Source organism: Lithobates pipiens, unplaced genomic scaffold (assembly GCF_037356315.1).
Source record: "Lithobates pipiens isolate NorthernLeopardFrog02 unplaced genomic scaffold, aLitPip1_a1.2 Scaffold_18, whole genome shotgun sequence".
NCBI classification, from domain to species: domain Eukaryota; kingdom Metazoa; phylum Chordata; class Amphibia; order Anura; family Ranidae; genus Lithobates; species Lithobates pipiens.
Window position 1 is genome coordinate 103863153 of NW_027507758.1, and position 20172 is coordinate 103883324.

Sequence of the window (20172 nt, forward strand, 5' to 3'; positions counted from 1 at the left end):
GTGTTGGTTTTGCCACAACATTGTAAGCCCTCAAAGTGACTTTTGGTGGGCGCTGGAGCGCCCTGCTGTGAACGATTATATCAAGAATTGTAATTACATGCCATTGTTGAACAGTGGTAGAAAAATTGACCTTTGGTGGTTGTGGTGCTGGTGCCACAACACTATAAGTCCTCACAGTTACTCTGGGTGGGCACAGGAACGGGCCCTCCTGTGAAATATTATATCAAGAATTGTAATTACATGTCCCTGTTAAACAGGGGCAGAAAAATTGGGCCTTAGGCACTGGTGCTGGTGCCACCACACTGCAACCTCTCCCATATACTCTAGTTTTATTGCAGGAATTAGCCCTGCTGCAAAGCATTGCATCAAAAATTGTACTTAAACGCCCCTGTTAAACAGGGGGGAAAAATTGGGCCTTAGGCACTGGTGCTGGTGCCACCACACTGCAACCTCTCCCATATACTCTAGTTTTATTGCAGGAATTAGCCCTGCTACAAAGCATTGCATCAAAAATTGTACTTAAACGCCCCTGTTAAACAGGGGCAGAAAAATTGGGCCTTAGGCACTGGTGCTGGTGGCACGACACTGCAACCTCTCCCATATACTCTAGTTTTATTGCAGGAATTAGCCCTGCTGCAAAGCATTGCATCAAAAATTGTGCTTAAACGGCCCTGTTAAACAGGGGCAGAAAAATTGGGCCTTAGGCACTGGTGCTGGTGCCACCACACTGCAACCTCTCCCATATACTCTAGTTTTATTGCAGGAATTAGCCCTGATGCAAAGCATTGCATCAAAAATTGTGCTTAAACGCCCCTGTTAAACAGGGGCAGAAAAATTGGGCCTTAGGCACTGGTGCTGGTGCCACCACACTGCAACCTCTCCCATATACTCTAGTTTTATTGCAGGAATTAGCCCTGCTGCAAAGCATTGCATCAAAATGGTACTTAAACTCCCCTGTTAAACAGGGGCAGAAAAATTGGGCCTTAGGCACTGGTGCTGGTGCCACCACACTGCAACCACTCCCATATACTCTAGTTTTATTGCAGGAATTAGCCCTGCTGCAAAGCATTGCATCAAAAATTGTACTTAAACGCCCCTGTTAAACAGGGGCAGAAAAATTGGGCCTTAGGCACTGGTGCTGGTGCCACCACACTGCAACCTCTCCCATATACTCTAGTTTTATTGCAGGAATTAGCCCTGCTGCAAAGCATTGCATCAAAAATTGTACTTAAACGCCCCTGTTAAACAGGGGCAGAAAAATTGGGCTGATGGCATCACCCAGAACCAGAAATGTTCTTCCAACATATCAGCGGAGGAGGAAGAGGATAGACAATCAACATAACAGGACAGTCACTCAGCATCAGCATAGGCAGTCTTGAAGGGATGTGATATTTCAAAAAAAATTATTCGGTTACATCAGCTTCAGGTGCTTGGTAGCTGTGGGTGATCCAAGACTGATTCATCTTGATGAAGGTCAGTCGATCAACTGATTCGGTGGACAGGCGCACCCTATGATCGGTAACAAAGCCACCAGCAGCACTGAAGGTGCGTTCCGAAAGAACGCTGGATGCAGGACAGGCCAGTAGCTCAATTGCATACTGTGCAAGTTCTGGCCAGTGATCCATCCTCAAGACCCAGTAAGCCAGAGGATTTTCGGTGGGAAAGGTGTCCAAGTCTGACCTTGCCCCTAGGTATTCCTGCACCATGTAAATCAGAAGCTGGCGATGGTTGCTGGAACTGATCATACCTTGGGGCTGCGGACTAAAAAATTGTCTGAAAGCATCAGTCAGACGGCCACCTTCTCCACCGCTCCTTCTGACCGATGCCTCAGCAACACGTTGTCCAGGACCAGGAGTTTGTAACCTCCCAGTCTCTGGGAACGCGTTGCACAGACCTTTCTGCAAGGCCTCCCGGAGATGTCTCATCCTCTGCCCCCTCTGCGATGGCAAGATAAGGTCGGCAACCTTACCCTTGTACCGTGGATCAAGGAGAGTGGCCAGCCAGTAATGGTTCCTCTCCTTGATCCGAAGAATACGAGGATCCTTCCGCAGGCTTTGCAGGATCAGGGAGGCCATGCAGCGTAGGTTAGCTGAGGCATTCGGTCCGGAGTCCTGTGGGTCACTAAGGACAACATGATCCGCAGCTACCTCCTCCCAGCAACGTACAAGTCCACGTGTTTCTTGGGACTGTAAATCATCCCTACAAGACTGCTGCTGCTGAGTGCCAGCCTCCACCTCCATGCTGACACAATAATCCTCCTCCTCCTCTTCCTCCTCCTCATCCTCTTCCTGTGTGATGGGTGGCACAGCAGGAACTCTGTCTGGATAAAGGGGGCCTTGAGAGGCAAGGAAGTCCTCCTCTTCCTGCCTCTGTTCTGCCTCAAGTGCCCTGTCCATTATTCCACGCAGCGTATGCTCCAAGAGGTGGACAAGAGGTACAGTGACACTGATGCATGCACTGTCACTGCTCACCATCCTTGTGGCCTCCTCAAACGGTGACAGGACAGTGCATGCATCCCTGATCATGCCCCACTGGCGTGGTGAGAAAAAACCGAGCTCCCCGGACCCTGTCCTGGCGCACCCTGTGATCGGTAACAAAGCCACCAGCAGCACCAAACAAACCAGCGCAAGCACGGCATGGCATCGTTTTGCCTGCGTACTTGCGTAGCCCCTGGAACGCCTACGGAGCAGCGCTGGTTCTGAGGACAAAGCACTGGAAGAGGCCATGGAGGAAGAAGAAGAGGAGGGGGTGGAGGAGAGAGGTGTGTCACAACCAATAGTAGCATTTTGGAGGCGTGGTGGCGGAACAACCTCCAACACTACTGCACCTTGTCCTGCATCCTTCCCAGCTGCCAGAAGAGTGACCCAATGGGCCGTGAAAGACAGGTAACGTCCCTGTCCATGCCTGCTGGACCACGAGTCAGCGGTAATATGCACCTTACCGCTGACCGCCCTGTCCAGCGAGGCAAGGACATTGCCTTCCACATGCCAGTAGAGAGCCGGAATCGCCTTCCGTGAGAAAAAGTGGTGTTTGGGGACCTGCCACTGAGGAACCGCACATTGTACAAACTCACGGAAGGGGGCCGAATCTACCAACTGAAAAGGCAGCAGTTGAAGTGCTAGCAATTTAGCCAAGCTAGCATTCAACCGCTGGGCATGTGGATGGCTGAGAGTGAACTTCTTTTCGCTGGGGCAGGGACATTTGCCTGCTATAATCGGACGTGGGTGTACTGCTAACAGAGTGCCCGGAAGCACTTGGCTGTGACACACCTAATTCTACACCTTCATTCCTCTCAGAGCAGGTTTCAGAGAGGACTGAAGGTCTAGTGGGGTTGGAGATGCCAGCTAATGAGGAGCAAGGAGAGGTCCGCTTTGTTCATTGGTGTGGGTCTTTGAGGTACGCTTGCCAACGAGCTGCATGGCAGGTCAACATATGTCTGGTCAAGCATGTGGTGCCCAAGCGGCTGATGTTTTGGCCACGCGAGAGTCAGTGCCCTCATCATCCCCTCCCTCTTCATCGCTGTAGCAAACCTGGCAATATGCTGCAGCTTGTGGAACATGACTGCCAGAATGCTGTCCTTCTTGCGCATCCCCTCTCTGCATTCACGCTACTGCCTTCCTCTAGCTGAGTGTCATCATCAGAGCCTACAAAACACTGGGCATCCTCCTGGAGCATGTACCCAACACTGTGCTCAAAGAGTTATGGAGACTCCTCAGGAGGACGTGGTGGGTCTAAGGAAGGAGTCACTGATGATGACATTGAGACGAGGGAAGACGATGCGTTGGCAGCTGCTTTGCTAGTACCCTGAGACTGGGTGAGAGAGGATGAGGAGGATGAAGAGGGCTTAGTCATCCACTCTACCAAGTCGTTGGCATGTTGCGGTTCAACATGTCCAGCTGCCGAAAAGAAGGACAAGCGTGTCCCATGGCCACGTGCTGATGACAATGCACCGCGTCCACGACCAGCACTGTTGTCTCTAGACACAGAGCCTGCTTGCCCTCTTTTATCGGCTCGCGCCTGTCTGCCTCTCCTTGCTGGCCTTCCAGACATGGTAATGGTCTGAAGGGAGTTGGGTAAAACAGCAGTTGGGTAGTGTATATTGTGCTGGAGGCACACAACACCCACTAACTCCTGCAGATGCCTTTATTATAGAACACCAGAGATAAAGGGGTATACTGTAATGGAGTCACACAACACCCACTAAGCCCTGCAGATGGCTCTATTAGAGAACAGCAATAAAGGGTAGATACAGGTGTATATTGTGCTGGAGGCACAAAACACCCACTAACTCCTGCAGATGCCTTTATTATAGAACACCAGAGATAAAGGGGTATATACAGATGTATACTGTGCCGTGCTGGAGGCACACATAACTTCCAATAACTCCTGCAGATGGCAAGTGGGCTCAAATAGAGAAGAGCTATGTATGTGGATATAGCGGTGTGTACTGGGTACAGAGCACGCAGACAGCACGCACAAGCTCCTAACACTACTGACTGCAAGCTCTATTATAAAAGATAGATCACTAGCTATATAGGTGAGGTGAATATAGCGGTGTATGCTGCGGTCAGGGCACGCAGACAACAACCACTACAGAAAAGCAAGATCGAAAATCGGCCGATAACGATCGGTGTATACTGTGTTGAAGGTACACAGAACACCCACTAACTGCTTCAGACGCCAACACACTACACAAGGCCGCCGCAATGGAGGCCTTATATAGTGTGGGGCGTGTACTACACAGCCTGAGCTATGATTGGCCACAGGCATCCTGCCTGTGGCCAATCATGGCTCTCCTCGCTGCTGGCGCTGTGATTGGCCAAGCATGCGGGGTCACAGTGCATGCTTGGCCAATCATGAGCCAGCAATGCACTGCGATGGTGCAGTGCATTGTGGGCCGTGAGCGCCACACGAATTTGGCGCGAACGGCCCATAATGTTCGGAATTCGCCAAACGGGCAAACAGTTCGACTCGAACACGAAGCTCATCCCTAGTGTGGATGGAGTAATCTGTTAATCAATGACCAGCTTTAGGCAGGTGTCAGCAGAACAGATATTTCTATTGTAAGATTTTTACTGCTTATTTGGGTGAAAACTGCAAAATTTTGGAATTTAAGACAATAAGACAAAGTAAAACTAACAAGGGGATCCAGGCAGCCAATCAGCGCATCCAGCGGACCTGATGTCTGCCGTCCTCCGGCGATCATTCCCGAGACAGGCAGAATGGCGGTCTGCCTATGTAAACAAGACAGACTGCCATTCTGCTAGTAGGGAAGATAGAGATCCTGTGTTCTTGCTAGGCAAGAACAGAGATCTCTGTCTTCCCACAGTGCAACCATCCCCCACACAGTTAGAAAGCATCCCCTAGGGACACATTTAACCCTTTGATTGGCCCTGATGTTAACCTTCTTCCCTGCCAGTGTTACAGTGACAGTGCATATTTTTTAGCACTGACCACTGTATTGCTGTCACTGCTCCCCAAAAAAGTGTCACTTAGTGTCCGATTTGTCCACCGCAATGTCGCAGTCCTGCTATAAGTTGCTGATTTCCGCCATTACTAGTATAATAAAAAAATTACAAATTCCATAAACCTATCCCATAGTTTGCAGACGCTATAACTTTTGCGCAAATAAATTAATATACGCTTAATGTGATTTTTTTTTTACCAAAAATATGTAGCAGAATATATATTGACCTAAATTGATGAAGAAATTAATTTGTTTTCCTTCTTTTTTTTTTATTGGATATGTTTTATATTAGAAAGTTGGTAATTTTTTGTTTCTAGCACAAAAAATTAAATCTGCCGAGGTGATCAAATACCACCAAAAAAAAGCTCTATTTGTGAGAAAAAAGAACATAAATTTTATTTGGGTACATATTTTTACTTGCACGGTATAAGAGAACCCTTACCTTGTAATATAACCTATTCAGTTTAAAATAGAAAAGTGAGGTAAAACCTTTGTGTATATACAGTATACTAGAGCTGCACAAATAATCGTTAAAAAAATTGTGATCTCGATTCAACCCCCCTGATGATCTCTAATGCAGAGTTTGCAGATTCTTTCATATAACAAGTGGAGAGACTTATCTGCTCACTCAGCTATCAAAAGAAAACAGCCCGGCAGTCTGCCAAGTTTTTAATATGAAACATTGTAACTAACTCTTCCTTCTTAGATCATAAGGATAAACTTCTGTGTGGAAAAAAAAATCCAGGCAGTCTGCCAAGTTTCTAAACAACATGTAAATGCTTTTTCTGACACTTGTTTAAAGTGGATGTAAACCCACTCTCATCCTTTCTAAACTACTGCAATATTGGTTATCTAGAAGGATATACATGCCTCCTGCATGTATACTTATCTGTCAAATGTCTTCCCTGTCTGCTATGAGACCTGAAAAACTGAAGATTTTGTGGGTGGGTCTGTTTTCCAGGGCTCAGTGGGTGGAGTCGTGATGTCAGTAGACTCCCTGCCCACCTCTACACTCCCCTTATCAACATGCATTTTCTCCTGTGTATTTCTTACACTGAACTTCTGCTATGATCACTAACATCCAGTCAAAACCCAGAAAAGTCCCCACATGACTTCAGCATGCCAAATCATGCTGAGGTGTGGAACAGCCAATCCTTGCAGAGCACCAAAAGAAAGGAGTGGGAGGGAATTAAAAAAGAATGCATGTCTCTTAAGGCTCTTTCACACTACTGCTCCATTCAGGTCCGCCTGTCAGTTTTTCAGGCGGACCTGAACAGATGCTCCATAGAGGTCTATGGAGCGTCGGATGTCAGCGGTGACATGTCCACTGACATCCGACCCGCTCCGATCCAAAAAAGTGTGACGGAGGAAAAACTGTCATCTGTCATCGGATCAGGTGACAATGGACTCTGCGGTCCGTTGTCATCCGTTCTCCCATAGTGCAGAGACAGACCTGTCATCTTCCTGCTCAACGGGGATCGATGGAGTGATCCCCGCTGAGCATGTGGATGTCCACGGGGCGGATCACCACTGATAGAAAGAGCCCTTAGGCTAGTGCACGTATGTAAATCACCTGTCACTCACAGCAAGGGTGAGGATTTGACAACGTTTTTCTCTGTTTGTTAAGATTTATCTCACTGAACAATAAAAGAGGATTGCTCAGAGCTGGATTAACTCTTTGTGGCAAGACTGGGCTCAATTGATAGGAAATCCTATATTCTACATTATGACATCAAAAAAATAAAAAATCGGTTTGCATCCACTTTAAGTTAAAATCAATATTTTTTGCTAGAAAATTACTTGGAACCCCCAGACATTATATATTTTAGCAGAGACCCTAGGGAATAAAATGTCAATTGCTGCAATATTTTATGTCACACTGTATTTGCCCAGCGGTCTTTCAAATGCAATTTTTTGGGAAAAAACACACTTCAATGAATAAAAAAAAAGTTTAGCCCAATTATTTTTGTTTTAATGTGAAAGATGATGTTACGCCGCGAGAATCGGGATCTATCTTCTAAGCAAAAAAAATGCTGATTCTAATTTTAGCCAGAATCGTGCAGCTCTACAGTATACTGTATATTGCCTTGCATGATCTGCATCTGCACTTATAATCAGCATTAGTGACCATGTCACTGTCACTGTGATAGCTGTGTTACTGCCAGTCAAGACCAGCTGCTGAATGACAAGCTACCAACTGATGAGAAAGCAGTTATAATACTAAGGCTGGGTTCACATATATGTGGTGTGGGACACCACGCATGTGATTCAGATAGGAATTTCACCACATTTCTATTCAAATCACATGCAATGTCTGTGCGGTGTCATTTGAGACATTCATTTGAATGGTTTAAATCGCACCAAATCTGCACAAAGAAAGGTGCAGGACTCTTTTTTTCCCCCACTGGAATCAGATTGCATGGATGTTCACACCCATGTGATCCGATTCTGTCAACTGCACTGCGTTTTGCAAACCATTTTGGGGTGTCGTTAACATTGACACCCCCTGCGGTTCGCATGAACACTGTGCGATTTCAATGCAATGTGGGAAATGCACATTATTCGCTGTGTTTATGTGAATCGGCCCTTATAGCCATGTCCCACACAAAATCTTCTGATGGTATTGTAGTCCACGCAACCACAGACTACACAAGGGACAACGCTGCTATGAATTCAGGAGCAGTGCAGCAGCATTGTCTTATCATTGGAAGCTGCATAAGGCAGCTTTTATCTGCAAGATCAACAGGTAACAGTGAGCTGGGGAGGAGGGGGGCTCTGAGGAAACTGTGTCAGGGCAGATGCACTTATAATTGAGTGCTGCAGTGCTTATTTTTTTTGTGGCAGGCTGTAGTTCTAAATTATGGGATGCACCTTTTCTTTTTTTTTTTTCATAGGTTCTAAGAATGTGGGGAGAAGGGGGTATGCAATCAGAAAATGTGTTTGCTGCAATCAAGGGAAGCCCGGAAGGGTAGGACACGCAGGGGAACGTAGAGCAGGGCTGGGCATGACGAGGTGCCCAGTCACGCCCAGGGGAGGAGTTCCGGGAGGAGCGCGGGTAGGGGAGCGGCCATATATTAGAGGGGGCGGAGCTGGGGGAAAGCCAGTCGGAGGTCAACGTGCGAGGAGGCGGTTTTTCACACGCCGCTCCTCGTTGCATCGATCAGCATGGCGGACGTCGCGGGACTGTTAGAACAATTGCGGGCGGCGGCGGAGACGAGGGGGCCGGCTTGGCTCCAAGCTCAGGTCGCGGCGGCGCTGGCTGGGGGCGGCGAGGTCGGGCATAGCCGGCGGGAGGCCGCGCGCGGCTGGGTGTCCAGGCCACTGCTCCTTTATTCCCCGGGGGGGGGCGGGGGGCCCGGGAGGCTGGCGGAGAGCCCGGGAAGGGATGTTTCTGCCCCGCCGGCGAAGAGGGGCTTCTATTCGCCCACCGGAGGACTGAAGAGGCCTGCTCGCCGGCCTGCGGTTTCGGGGGGCGGGGCCACGGGCCAAGATGGCGCCGATTCCCCACCTCATGGCGGTCGGATTGGGCTGGATGATCCCCCAGCAGCTCTGCACGGGCTGAGGGGGAGGATTGGGGGGAAGCACAAGGAAAAGAGCTCTGGCGGTGGGAAGGCACGGGGGGGCGGAGGACTGCGGTGGCCAGCATGGGGGGGTTGTGGCCGGGGGTTCTGCGCTGACGGGGGGGGGGTGGAGGCCTGGGTAGGCGGCGGGCACATGGGGCTGAAGGCCCGGGGGGCGCTTTGGGGGGACTATTGCTGGATTCGGGCTCCCCCGCAGCCCTGCACGGGCGGGGGGGCGGACAGAAGGAGGTTGGCGCCTTCCGGCCGTGTCACGGGAATCGCGGCAGGGAGGCGGACGCCTCCGGGCAGTAGCCGACGTGGGTCACGTGTCCAGAGCGGTGCCGTGGACGGCCCTTCTGTGCGGCAGCCCAGGAGCGAAGGGACCCCTGCAAGGAGCGGTGCTTTGTCGGTGTGCCGCGGAACCGAGGGAGGCCGCACGGCATCCAGGTCTCCATCGCCTGGGGGGCTGCAGTCGGCAAGCTGTCCGGAAGAGGATGGACGTTCCGCAGGAGAGCTGTCGGAGGACGGTGAAGTGTCCGGACGGTCGGTTCCTGCGCAGGCGGTCGGCGCAATGGCTGTGGGGACGGCTCCCAGTCAGCCCGGTAAGTCGAGTGACAACTCCGCTTTTACTAATGCATTGCAATGTTTGTTGGGGGTGGTCTCGGGGGGTGGGGGCCAGGAGGTCCCCCCGGCTGCGCGGGTGGCCGCCACGTGCCAACCGCGGGTTGGGACTGGGACGGGGGCCACGGGATCTGGGGGTCAGTTGCAGGAGTTGCTGGAGGGATTGAGGGCGTTGGTGGGTCGCTTTGATGGGGGTACGGGACAGTCCGTAGGGGAGGTTCCTGGGGGTGGGCCGGTTTTGGGTGTGGGGGTGACTCCCTCTGGGGGGGCGGAGGTTTCGTCCCACCTGGGAGCGGCGGCTGCTCCCCCGGGGGCCCCGGCGGTGGCTGACGCAGGGGTTGGTTCCAAAGGGTTCGCGGAGCCGTCCGTTAGGTCGGACATTGTGCGGATAGCGGACGCGGCCAAATGTGAGATGTATGTGTGCTTCGAGGGGCCCTTGGGCGCACATTTAAAACAGGAGGTCAGGGACAAAATTGTCAAGGAGGAATACGTGGAGATATTTTCCCTATTGCCCCTTGAGAAGTTTAACTTGGATCGGGTGAAGCCGGACGATTCCAAGAAGGAAGATGAAGAGAAGAGGCGTTATAGATTGATTCCGCGAACGTTTGCCAACTGGTTGCAAGCGTTCGCGATCATGGCCAGCGTCATAGGAGAAAAGAACCCCCGAGCATTGCTCGGCGTTGTTTTGTTATATGAACGCTATCGGGGAGGCTTACAGGGTTTATGGGGGTACTGCTTGTTTGAGGTACGACGAGCAGTTCCGCCAGCGTCGGGCGGTACCACGCCGATAAAACGGAGGGTCCTAGGACTGAACTGAGCTTCCTTGGCATCGTGATCGATTCTATGGCTATGGAATGCCGGTTGCCTGAGGCTAAGTTGGTGGACTTACGCAGGGACATCAGGGAGATTCACGGTCTGCGAAAGGTTCGGTTACGCTCGTTGCAATCATTGTTGGGCAAGCTTAATTTTGCGTGCCGGATTATTCCCATGGGGAGAGTTTTCTGTAGACGGATGTCTGTGGCGACGGCGGGGGTCGCTTCCCCAACTCACTTAATTCGCCTCACCAAGGAACACAGGGAAGATCTGAAGGTGTGGTATCAGTTCTTGGCTGAGTAGAATGGCAGGGCAATGTGGATGTCGGGCCCGGTGAGCAATTTCGATGTGGAATTGGTCACCGATGCAGCGGGGTCCACGGGGTACGGGGCCTTTTTCCAGGGACGGTGGAGTGCGGAACCCTGGCCACGCTGGGTCGCAGCGGGCCTTGTGCGGAATCTGGTACTGCTGGAACTGTTTCCGGTAGTGCTGGCTTTGGAACTGTGGGGGGAGTCGTGTCGGAACCTTAAGCTTAGGCTGAACTGTGACAATATGGGGGTGGTGCAGGTCATCAATAGTATGTCGGCGTCTTCACAACCTGTCGTTCGGCTGATGCGACAGTTGGTGTTGCGTTGCATGCAATTGAACGTGTTTCTTTACGCTGTGCACATCCTGGGGGTGGAGAACACGCTGGCTGACACTTTGTCTCGCTTTCAGTGGGACAAGTTCAGGGCCTTGGCTCCGGAGGCGGACGAAGAAGGCAGGGTTTGCCCGGGCTGGATGTGGGAGCTGGTATTGGAAATGCCGCAGGATGGATCCGGAGGTCGTGAGTGGCGTAACGTGGGGGGCCTATACGAGAGTGTGGCAGGAATGGTCGGCTCTGGTGCAGGAGGCGGGAGTGGAGCAGGATGGGTCGGCCGCGCAGCTGTTGGTCCTGTATTTTGTGTCCAGAAATATGGAAGAAGGGCGCTCGGTGTCTTCTATCAAGAAAAAGCTGGCGGGTTTGGCGTTTTGGTTCAAATTGGGCGGACAGGCGGATTGGACGAAGGGTTTTTGGGTGCGGCAGGCGCTCAAGGGTTACCGGAAGGCTCACCGGCGACTGGATACGCGTAGGCCTATTACTTTTGCTAATTTGCTGGCCTTGTTACAACAATTGGGGTCGGTGTGTTCATCCTCTTATGAGGTGTCGCTGCTTTCGGCGGCCTTTTCATTAGCGTTTTTCGGGGCGTTTCGAGTAGGGGAACTGGTTAGCCCATCTAGGGCTGTGGCGGGGGGAGTGTTGGTGGAGGATGTACACCTCGGAGAGGATAGGTTGTCGGTGGTGCTGCGTAAATCGAAAACTGATCAACGGGGGAAGGGGATTCGGGTGTGTTTGTTTGCGTTGCCTGGGTGTGCAGCGTGCCCGGTGGAGGTGGTGGGGTGTTTTCTCCGTAGGGTGGTTGGTGGAGGGCCGTTGCTGGTACACGAAGATGGGTCTTGTTTGTCTAGATTTCAATTCGTGGCGGTCTTGAGGAAATGTCTTGGTAACCTGGGGATGGACGGTTCGGCATACGCCTCGCACTCCTTCCGGATCGGGGCCGCCACGGAGGCGGCCAGGTGCGGGTTGGACGAGGCGGCAGTGCGTAGGTTGGGGAGATGGGAATCGAAACGATTCCGCAGTTACGTTAGGCCAGGTTTGGTTTGGGAATGAATTTTCTGTAAAAAAAAAAAAAAGGGGGACATGTGATGGGGATGGGGGTATTGCTTGCTGTGTTCGCCTGGGGTTGTCCATTATTTTGTTTGGTCTTTTCGTTTCAGATGGAGGTTATCCACGCCTTGTCTGGATCGTGGGACATTGTTATGTTTTCTGGGGAGCCAGGAGAGGGGACGCCAGACCAGAGGGGAGGCAGTTGGGGATATCTCGGATGGAGGCTCAGATAAGGTGGCTGGGTAGGCCTGGGATGATGTGGGGGGGGGGGTTGTCCCGGAGGTTAAAAAATATGTGCGGTTCGGCGGGATGCCAGATGTGTTGGTGATACACACGGGGGGTAATGATTTGGGGGTGCGGACAGTCAGGGATCTGATCGCGGACGTAAAGTCAGATCTGGGGTACCTGCGTTCGGCATTTCCGAACACATTATTGATGTGGTCCGATATGGTGGCTAGGACCGTGTGGCGCATGGCTAGGTCCGTGGACAGGCTCAATAAGGCCAGGATTCGGGTTAACAAGGTGGTTGGGAGGTTTTTGGTCCGGGAGGGGGATTTGGTGGTACGTCACAGGGAGCTGGAGCAGAATGTCGGCCTTTACCTACGGAGGGAGGAAGTGCACCTTACCGATGTGGAACTTGATTTGTGGTCCCTGGGATTGCAGGGGGGGATACAGCAGGCCCTGCGGGTGTGGAGGGGCCCTCTAGGTTGAGGTATCATCCTATCAGGCTGTGGCGGTGTTTTTGTTTGTTGGTCAGTGACGGGAGCGGTAACGGAGGTGACAAAATGGGGGTGGGGGGCTCATTGGTAGTATGGCCCCTCCGGTGTATTCATCAAATGGTTGGTGAATACCAGTGGTCGCACTGCGGGAAAAGGGGGTGTCTCCGAGCGGCACAGCTGGAGGCCTATGATGGTTGATAAAGGTCCCGCAGTGTACTGGTGTGTTTTAGAGGGATATATATATATATATATTCTGTGAAAGAGGAGATAGCTACGTCACTGACCAATAAACGTGGGTTGAAACATGTTGTTTCTCATGGTTGTTATTACTTTGTTTTATAAAGTTATTTGGAGTTTTATGTTATCTGGTTAATAAAAGGCTGTTATGGCCATTTATACTCCATAAGAACGGTGTGGTCTCTTATTTTAAAGAAGGTAAAAGGGGGTATGATGGGTCTGTAACAGTTAGAAGGAAGTTATCTGGGTTACACTAGTCATGTAAACTTTACAAGCATAGTGGATTTGTATAATGTAGGAATCTGGATGCTGGGCTTCACAGTTTGATGCATGATGTATTTTTAGGGGTGGGTTTTGCTGCTACTTGTTATAAGAGGAGACTGATCTATCCTTTTAATCTTTTCTAAGCTACTGTTGTAAAAAAAAAAAAAAAAAACGATACGTTAGGAAATTATAAAAAAACAAAAAAAAAAATCATACACACCTAGGCGGATGATTGCATCTGTCCTCCATTGCCTCCAAGATCCCATACACACTATTAGATTTTCTGCAGATTTTTATCTTCAGATTTACCAAAACCATGTAGTGCAAGAGCTTGCCTGCTTGTATGCAAATTGAAACTCCTAAGGTTTGACCTCATATTATATGGTTTTGGTAAATCTGAAGACAAAAAACTGCAGAAAATCGAATAGCGTGTATGGGGTCTTAGACTGAGCAATCAAAGATCGCTTAGTGCTCAGTTCTCAGTCATCGCTGAGCAAATTGCCGGTGACTGTCAGTTACTTGCTCTCTGCTCTGCCCTTCCGGTGCTCACTGGCAGGCCAGGCTATGCAGTGGGTGGTTCAGGCACTCGGTGGCTCACTGAGAGGCTGAGCCAGCTGCTGGTCAGGAATCTGGGTGGATTTGGACATTAAAGTTGGGATTCCTCCAGAGTCTGGACCGGCTAAGTTATATCAGCCAACAGCAACTTTAGCTTGCTGTCAGCTGAAAATGACCAACAGGAGTGTAGAAAGAGGAGCCCTCCTGTGACCTAAGGGAAAAGTAGGTTTGGCCCTACTTCTCCTTTAATCACTTGCCGACCAGCCGCCATCATTATAGTGTGGCAGGTCGGCTCGTTACAGCGAATCGCTGTAGCTGTACATTAGTCCGTTTTACAGCTATAGCAGGCATGCGTCTGCTGCACGGCAGGGGGAGCTGATGCGTGTGGCTGTCAGCCGCAATGTCCACCAGTGACCACTCCACAGAGAGCCAGAACGGAGATTTGTCAATGAAAAAAAAAACAGATCTCAGTCCTTACCAGGAAGTATAGAGTGATCGTCTGTTCCTAGTGATTAGGAACAGCGATCTCTCTGTACTCCCAGTCAGTTCCCTCCCCCCACAATAAGAAACACCTCCTAGGGAACACATTTAACACCTTGATCACCACTAGTGTTAACCCCTTCCCTGCCAGAGCACTGATCGCTGTATAAATGTCACTGGTCCCAAAAAAGTGTCAAAAGTGTCCGATCTTCCCGCCGCAATGTCGCAGTCCGGCTATGCCATAAATCTATCCCCTATTTTGTAGACGCTATAACTTTTGCGCAAGCCAATCAATATATGCTTTTTGAGATTTTTGTTTTTTTTACCAAAAATATGTAGAACACATAATGGCCTAAACGGATGAAGACATTTGTTTTTTTTTTTGTTTTTTTTTGGGGGGGGGGGGATATTTATTAGAGCAAAAAATATTGTTTTTTTTTTTTCAAAATTGTTGGTCTTTTTTTTATAGCACAAAAAAAAAAATCTGCAGAGGTGATCAAATACCACCAAAAGAAAGCCCTATTTGTGGGAAAATTAAAAAAAGGACATACATTTTGTTAGGGTACAGTGTCGCACACAATTTTCAGTTAAAGCGACACAGTGCCGTAACGCAAAAAATGGCCTGGTCATTAAGGGGGAAAATCTTCCAGTTCTTAAGTGGTTAATGAACTGCTGTGTTGCTGTGCCTGCTACAGCTTTTATTAAATTGAATAGCCAATGTGTACAAAAGTATTGCAGCAAAGAAATAGGACTTTTGCTGACACAGATTTGGAAGACCACTCACATGATATTTCATTAACATTTTCTTCTGAATTGTGTCACTGTGACAGCCAAGAGTTTCTGCAGTGGAGTCATACTTATATTACATTATACCTATATTACATCTGATAGGTTGGGCAATGTCTTAGCAATAGGCAAAAACTGCTGTGCTGTGGTCTCCTAAGGCACTGCTTCCTTTTTTTTCTGAGATAATACAGCATGTGCAGATTCCTGATGTACAAGTTGTTCCTTTAAAAAGAATGCCAGTCCATGCATGTGCCACAGTTAAGCTGGCCATAGATGGTTCGAATTTCAGCCAGTTCAGCAGGGCAGACCGGCCTACTTACATTTTGGGTGTCCCATCAGCACCCCCTTACATCAGAGTGTCCCATCAGCACCCCCTTACATCAGAGTGTCCCATCAGCACCCCCTTACATCAGAGTGTCCCATCAGCACCCCCTTACATCAGAGTGTCCCACCAGCACCCGCCCCCAGTGGGGGGGGGGGAACTTTCAAAAAATGCCACCTCCATGCCCACTCTGATTGGTGTAGTTGTGGGATCTGAATCAGGAAATCGGACAGTGGCTCTTGCTTGAATGAAGCCTGTAATTCCTATAATAACCACTAACAAAAATTGCATGTAAAATCCGACAGGCTGGTTGTACCCAAGTTGATAGATCAATCAACTTGGGTGCTTCAGCGTGCTCATACATGGTTTGAATCTCATCTGTTTCCTACTGAACTGCAGGCATGTACTGGCCATCGGGACTACAGGGAGTTTCCCGGTGGGCCGATGGCTCAGTGGGCCACTCTGATGTAAGGGGGCTGCTGATGGGACACTCTGATGTAAGGGGGCTGCTGATGGGACACTCTGATGTAAGGGGGCTGCTGATGGGACACTCTGATGTAAGGGGGCTGCTGATGGGACACTCTGATGTAAGGGGGCTGCTGATGGGACACTCTGATGTAAGGGAGCTGCTGATGGGACACTCTGCTGTAAGGGGGCTGCTGATGGGACACTCTGATGTAAGGGGGCTGGTGATGGGACACTCTGATGTAAGGGGGCTGCTAATGGGACACTCTGATGTAAGGGGGCTGCTAATGGGACACTCTGATGTAAGGGGGCTGCTGATGGGACACTCTGATGTAAGGGGGCTGGTGATGGGACACTCTGATGTAAGGGGGCTCGTGGTGGGACACTCTGATGTAAGGGGGCTCGTGATGGGACACTCTGATGTAAGGGGGTGCTGATGGGACACTCTGATGTAAGGGGGCGGGTGCTGATGGGACACTCTGATGTAAGGGGGCGGGTGCTGATGGGACACTCTGATGTAAGGGGGCGGGTGCTGATGGGACACTCTGAAGTAAGGGGGTGCTGATGGGACACTCTGATGTAAGGGAGTGCTGATGGGACACTCTGATGTAAGGGAGTGCTGATGGGACACTCAAAATGTAAGTGGGCCGGTCTGGATGAAGTCCAGGGCCAAATTTCTGTCCCAGTCCAGCCCTGGCCTGCTCTGTATACACAACCAACCCATATGTTCAAACTCAGATAACATTCCTGATCTCAAGCACCATATGTTTTGAATGTTCACATGTTAAGTATATTACATGACCTTTTCCGAGTTAATAATCAATTAAACCTACATGTAATAGTATAGGTAATGTTCAAAAGCCATACTAAATGTAGTATGTCAGTAGTATGCCCTGCCACTGAGTAAGTATAGGAAAAAAAAAATCGACATATGCAAAGGGCAAGGCTTTCCAAGCATTGTGTCTGAACAGAGAAAACAAGGCATTTGCTTTTCTCTGGGTTAATAATCCCGGATCAGGGCCCAGAGTCTTCAAAGTGTCTTGGGTGGGATGAAGCCGGGTTCACAAATGTGCGGCCGCGGGTTTGTGCCTGGGGTCCAGTGCGTGTCTGTTCACTGGTTCAGGTGCGATTCAGGTCCAAATTTTTACCTGAATTTGCACCTGAACTGGACTCAAACACGCACAGGACCCTTTTGCAATACAATCCGCAGCCGCCCCCAGACCTGTGTGAACTGTCTCCATTGAGAGCCGGCCACACTCGCCTGTCATGCGAATTGGAAGCAAAGAAAGCAGCATCCAATTCTCACCTATGTGAACTCAGCCTAATTCCCCGTACACACGATTGGATTTTCCGACAACAAATGTTGGATGTGAGCTTGTTGGCAGAAAGTCTGACCGTGTGTATGCTCCATCGAACATTTGTTGTCAGACTTTCTGCCAACAAATGTTGGCTAGCAGATTCTCAAATTGTCCGCCAACAAATATTTGTTGTCGGACTTTCCGATCTTGTGTACACAAGTCCGTCGGACAAAAGTCAGCGCATGTTTGGAATAAATTACTAGCGTTCATAATGGAGATATCACATACGTCTTGTACGTCACTACGTTCATTGTTGGCCAACATTTGTGTGACCATGTGTATGCAAGACAAGTTGGAGCCAACATCCTTCGAACAAAAATCCACGGTTTAGTTGTCAGAAAGTCCAAATAGTGTGTATGGGGCATAAGGCGTCATTCACACTTGTACGACTCCGAAGTTGCTCCGACTTTGGAGTGCAGCTTTGATGCAACTTTGGATGGGTGCAACTTGGAAACGACTTTGGCTTTGACCAGTGATAATGGACAACTGTTGCACACAAGTTGCATCATATAACATTCAGGTACGACTTTAATGCAACTTCTGAGGGTTAACATTGATATCTATGGCCTTCAGGTTGCATGAGAGTCGGACAAATATAGTGCATGAACTACTTTGAAGTTGCTGCCACTTTAAGTCATGCATATATGAATGGGTATCATTGGAAAATATTGGGAAAAACTTGTCATGCAACTTTAATGTCCAAAGTTGCATGACAAGTCGCACAGCCTTAGGCTGAGAAGTTTTGGTGTTTTTGCCAAAAATCCTCAGCTCAACTCCATAAAAGCCTAGGTGTGGATGTACATAGGCTTTTAACAGAGTTTAGGAGCTTCCGCATTTAGATGAGATTAAACTTCCCTTTCCTAAATGCGGAAGAATCGTTTTCAGGATAGGAATGTTTTGACTCCCGGTCGTGGGAAAATGCAAAATGCGTCAAAAACACAGTTTACATTTTTGCTGCATTTTGCATTTTCCCGCAGCCACAATCAGGGTAGGCTACTGTACATGTAGCCCTAAAGTGGTTGTAAACCCTTATGCCGCGTACACATGGCCAGACTTTGCGGTAGAAAAGGTCCAACGGAATCATTTCATCGGATAATCCGATCGTGTGTATGCCTCATCTGACTTTTTTTTCCGAAAATTCTGACGGACTTAATAGAACATGTTTTAAATCTTTCCGACGGAATCAATTTCTATCGGGAAAACCGTTCATCTGTATGCTGGTCCGACGGACCAAAGACGACACATGCTCTGAAGCAAGTATGAGACGGAAGCGCTCGGTGTGCTAAAATTACCGTTCGCATTGGAGCTAGAACATTCCTCACGCTGCTAATTCTTTGATCTTTTAATGCAGCGCATTCTTTTCTTCTTTAGAATGTTAGAAGAATGAAGTTGTTTTGCTGGTCATATTCACACAGAGTTCTCACAAACTTCTTTCTTCATTATTTATCTTCATCTCATAAATAATATTCTATTTTTTAAAAGCCCAATCTCCATAATAATGTTCACAATTATTTTGTATACTCATCTTTTATAATTTTTTATTTCATCAAAATTTATTTTACGATTACTTTAAAATTATTTTCTATGGAAGAGCCCTGGGGCCATCAAAAAAAAATAAAAAATTCAGAATTCTGAGTTTGAAAGTCAGAATTCTGACTTTGAATCTCAGAATTCTGACTTTAAAACTCAGAATTCTGAGTTTGAAAGTCAGAATTCTGAGATTCAAAGTCAGAATTCTGAGTTTGAAAGTCAGAATTCTGAGATTAAAAGTCAGAATTCTGAGATTCAAAGTCAGAATTCTGAGTTTGAAAGTCAGAATTCTGAGTTTCAAAGTCAGAATTCTGAGATTAAAAGTCAGAATTCTGAGATTAAAAGTCAGAATTCTGAGATTAAAAGTCAGAATTCTGAGTTTGAAAGTCAGAATTCTGAGTTTCAAAGTCAGAATTATGACTTTGAATCTCAGAATTCTGAGATTCAAAGTCAGAATTCTGAGTTTCAAAGTCAGAATTCTGAGATTCAAAGTCAGAATTCTGAGTTTATAAATATAGTAGTCTCTATTAAGAAGATTTTAGGACCAATGAGCAATAATGTAGTAACACCCACAGACCATCATTCTGCAGACATACATGTCTGCTCTGTACATGGATATATAAACCTATCTTAGGTTATAGCACACAGTATAGGGAAGCAGTGCTGGGTTCTCTGGTTCTTCTACTGTATAAATAGTTTGCTGTCTTATCATTCCTCTCTGTCTTCTGCTCCAACAAGAAGAGCCATGCTGAAAACGTGTGTATTGTGTGTGTGGGGGGGGGGGACACAGCTTCTATACATAACAGAAAACAATGGCCAGCACAGCTCTGCACCCCAACTTGTAGGAAACATTGCACTATTGTCCCTAAATTGAGGCAATTGTGAATGGCTAGAAGGCAGCATGACAATGTGTTTTATGGCCCTAACGGATTGATCATGGCAATTACTTATCTGAACTAACAGTTGTTTCACAAACAATTAACCTCATATTAAACAAAAATGACAACAAATGTAAGTAATGAGAGTTAGTATAGTGGTTAGAGTAGCAAGCTTTTGTAGGTGAGGTCAAGGGTTCTAATCCAGATGACAATATATTTTTTATATATATTTTTTTTTTTAAATATGAGATAGTGAGGGTTTAAATTGTATTTTATCAATATATCCAAATTGATTTCAAGGTATATTAACAAAGACACACTGATATATTGAGCGCACAAAGTTGTAGTATATGCTGGCTACTATAAATTAGAGAGTAGAGATTTAGAAGAAAAAAATGTGTATATATTCGGGTGATCAAATGAGAGCATT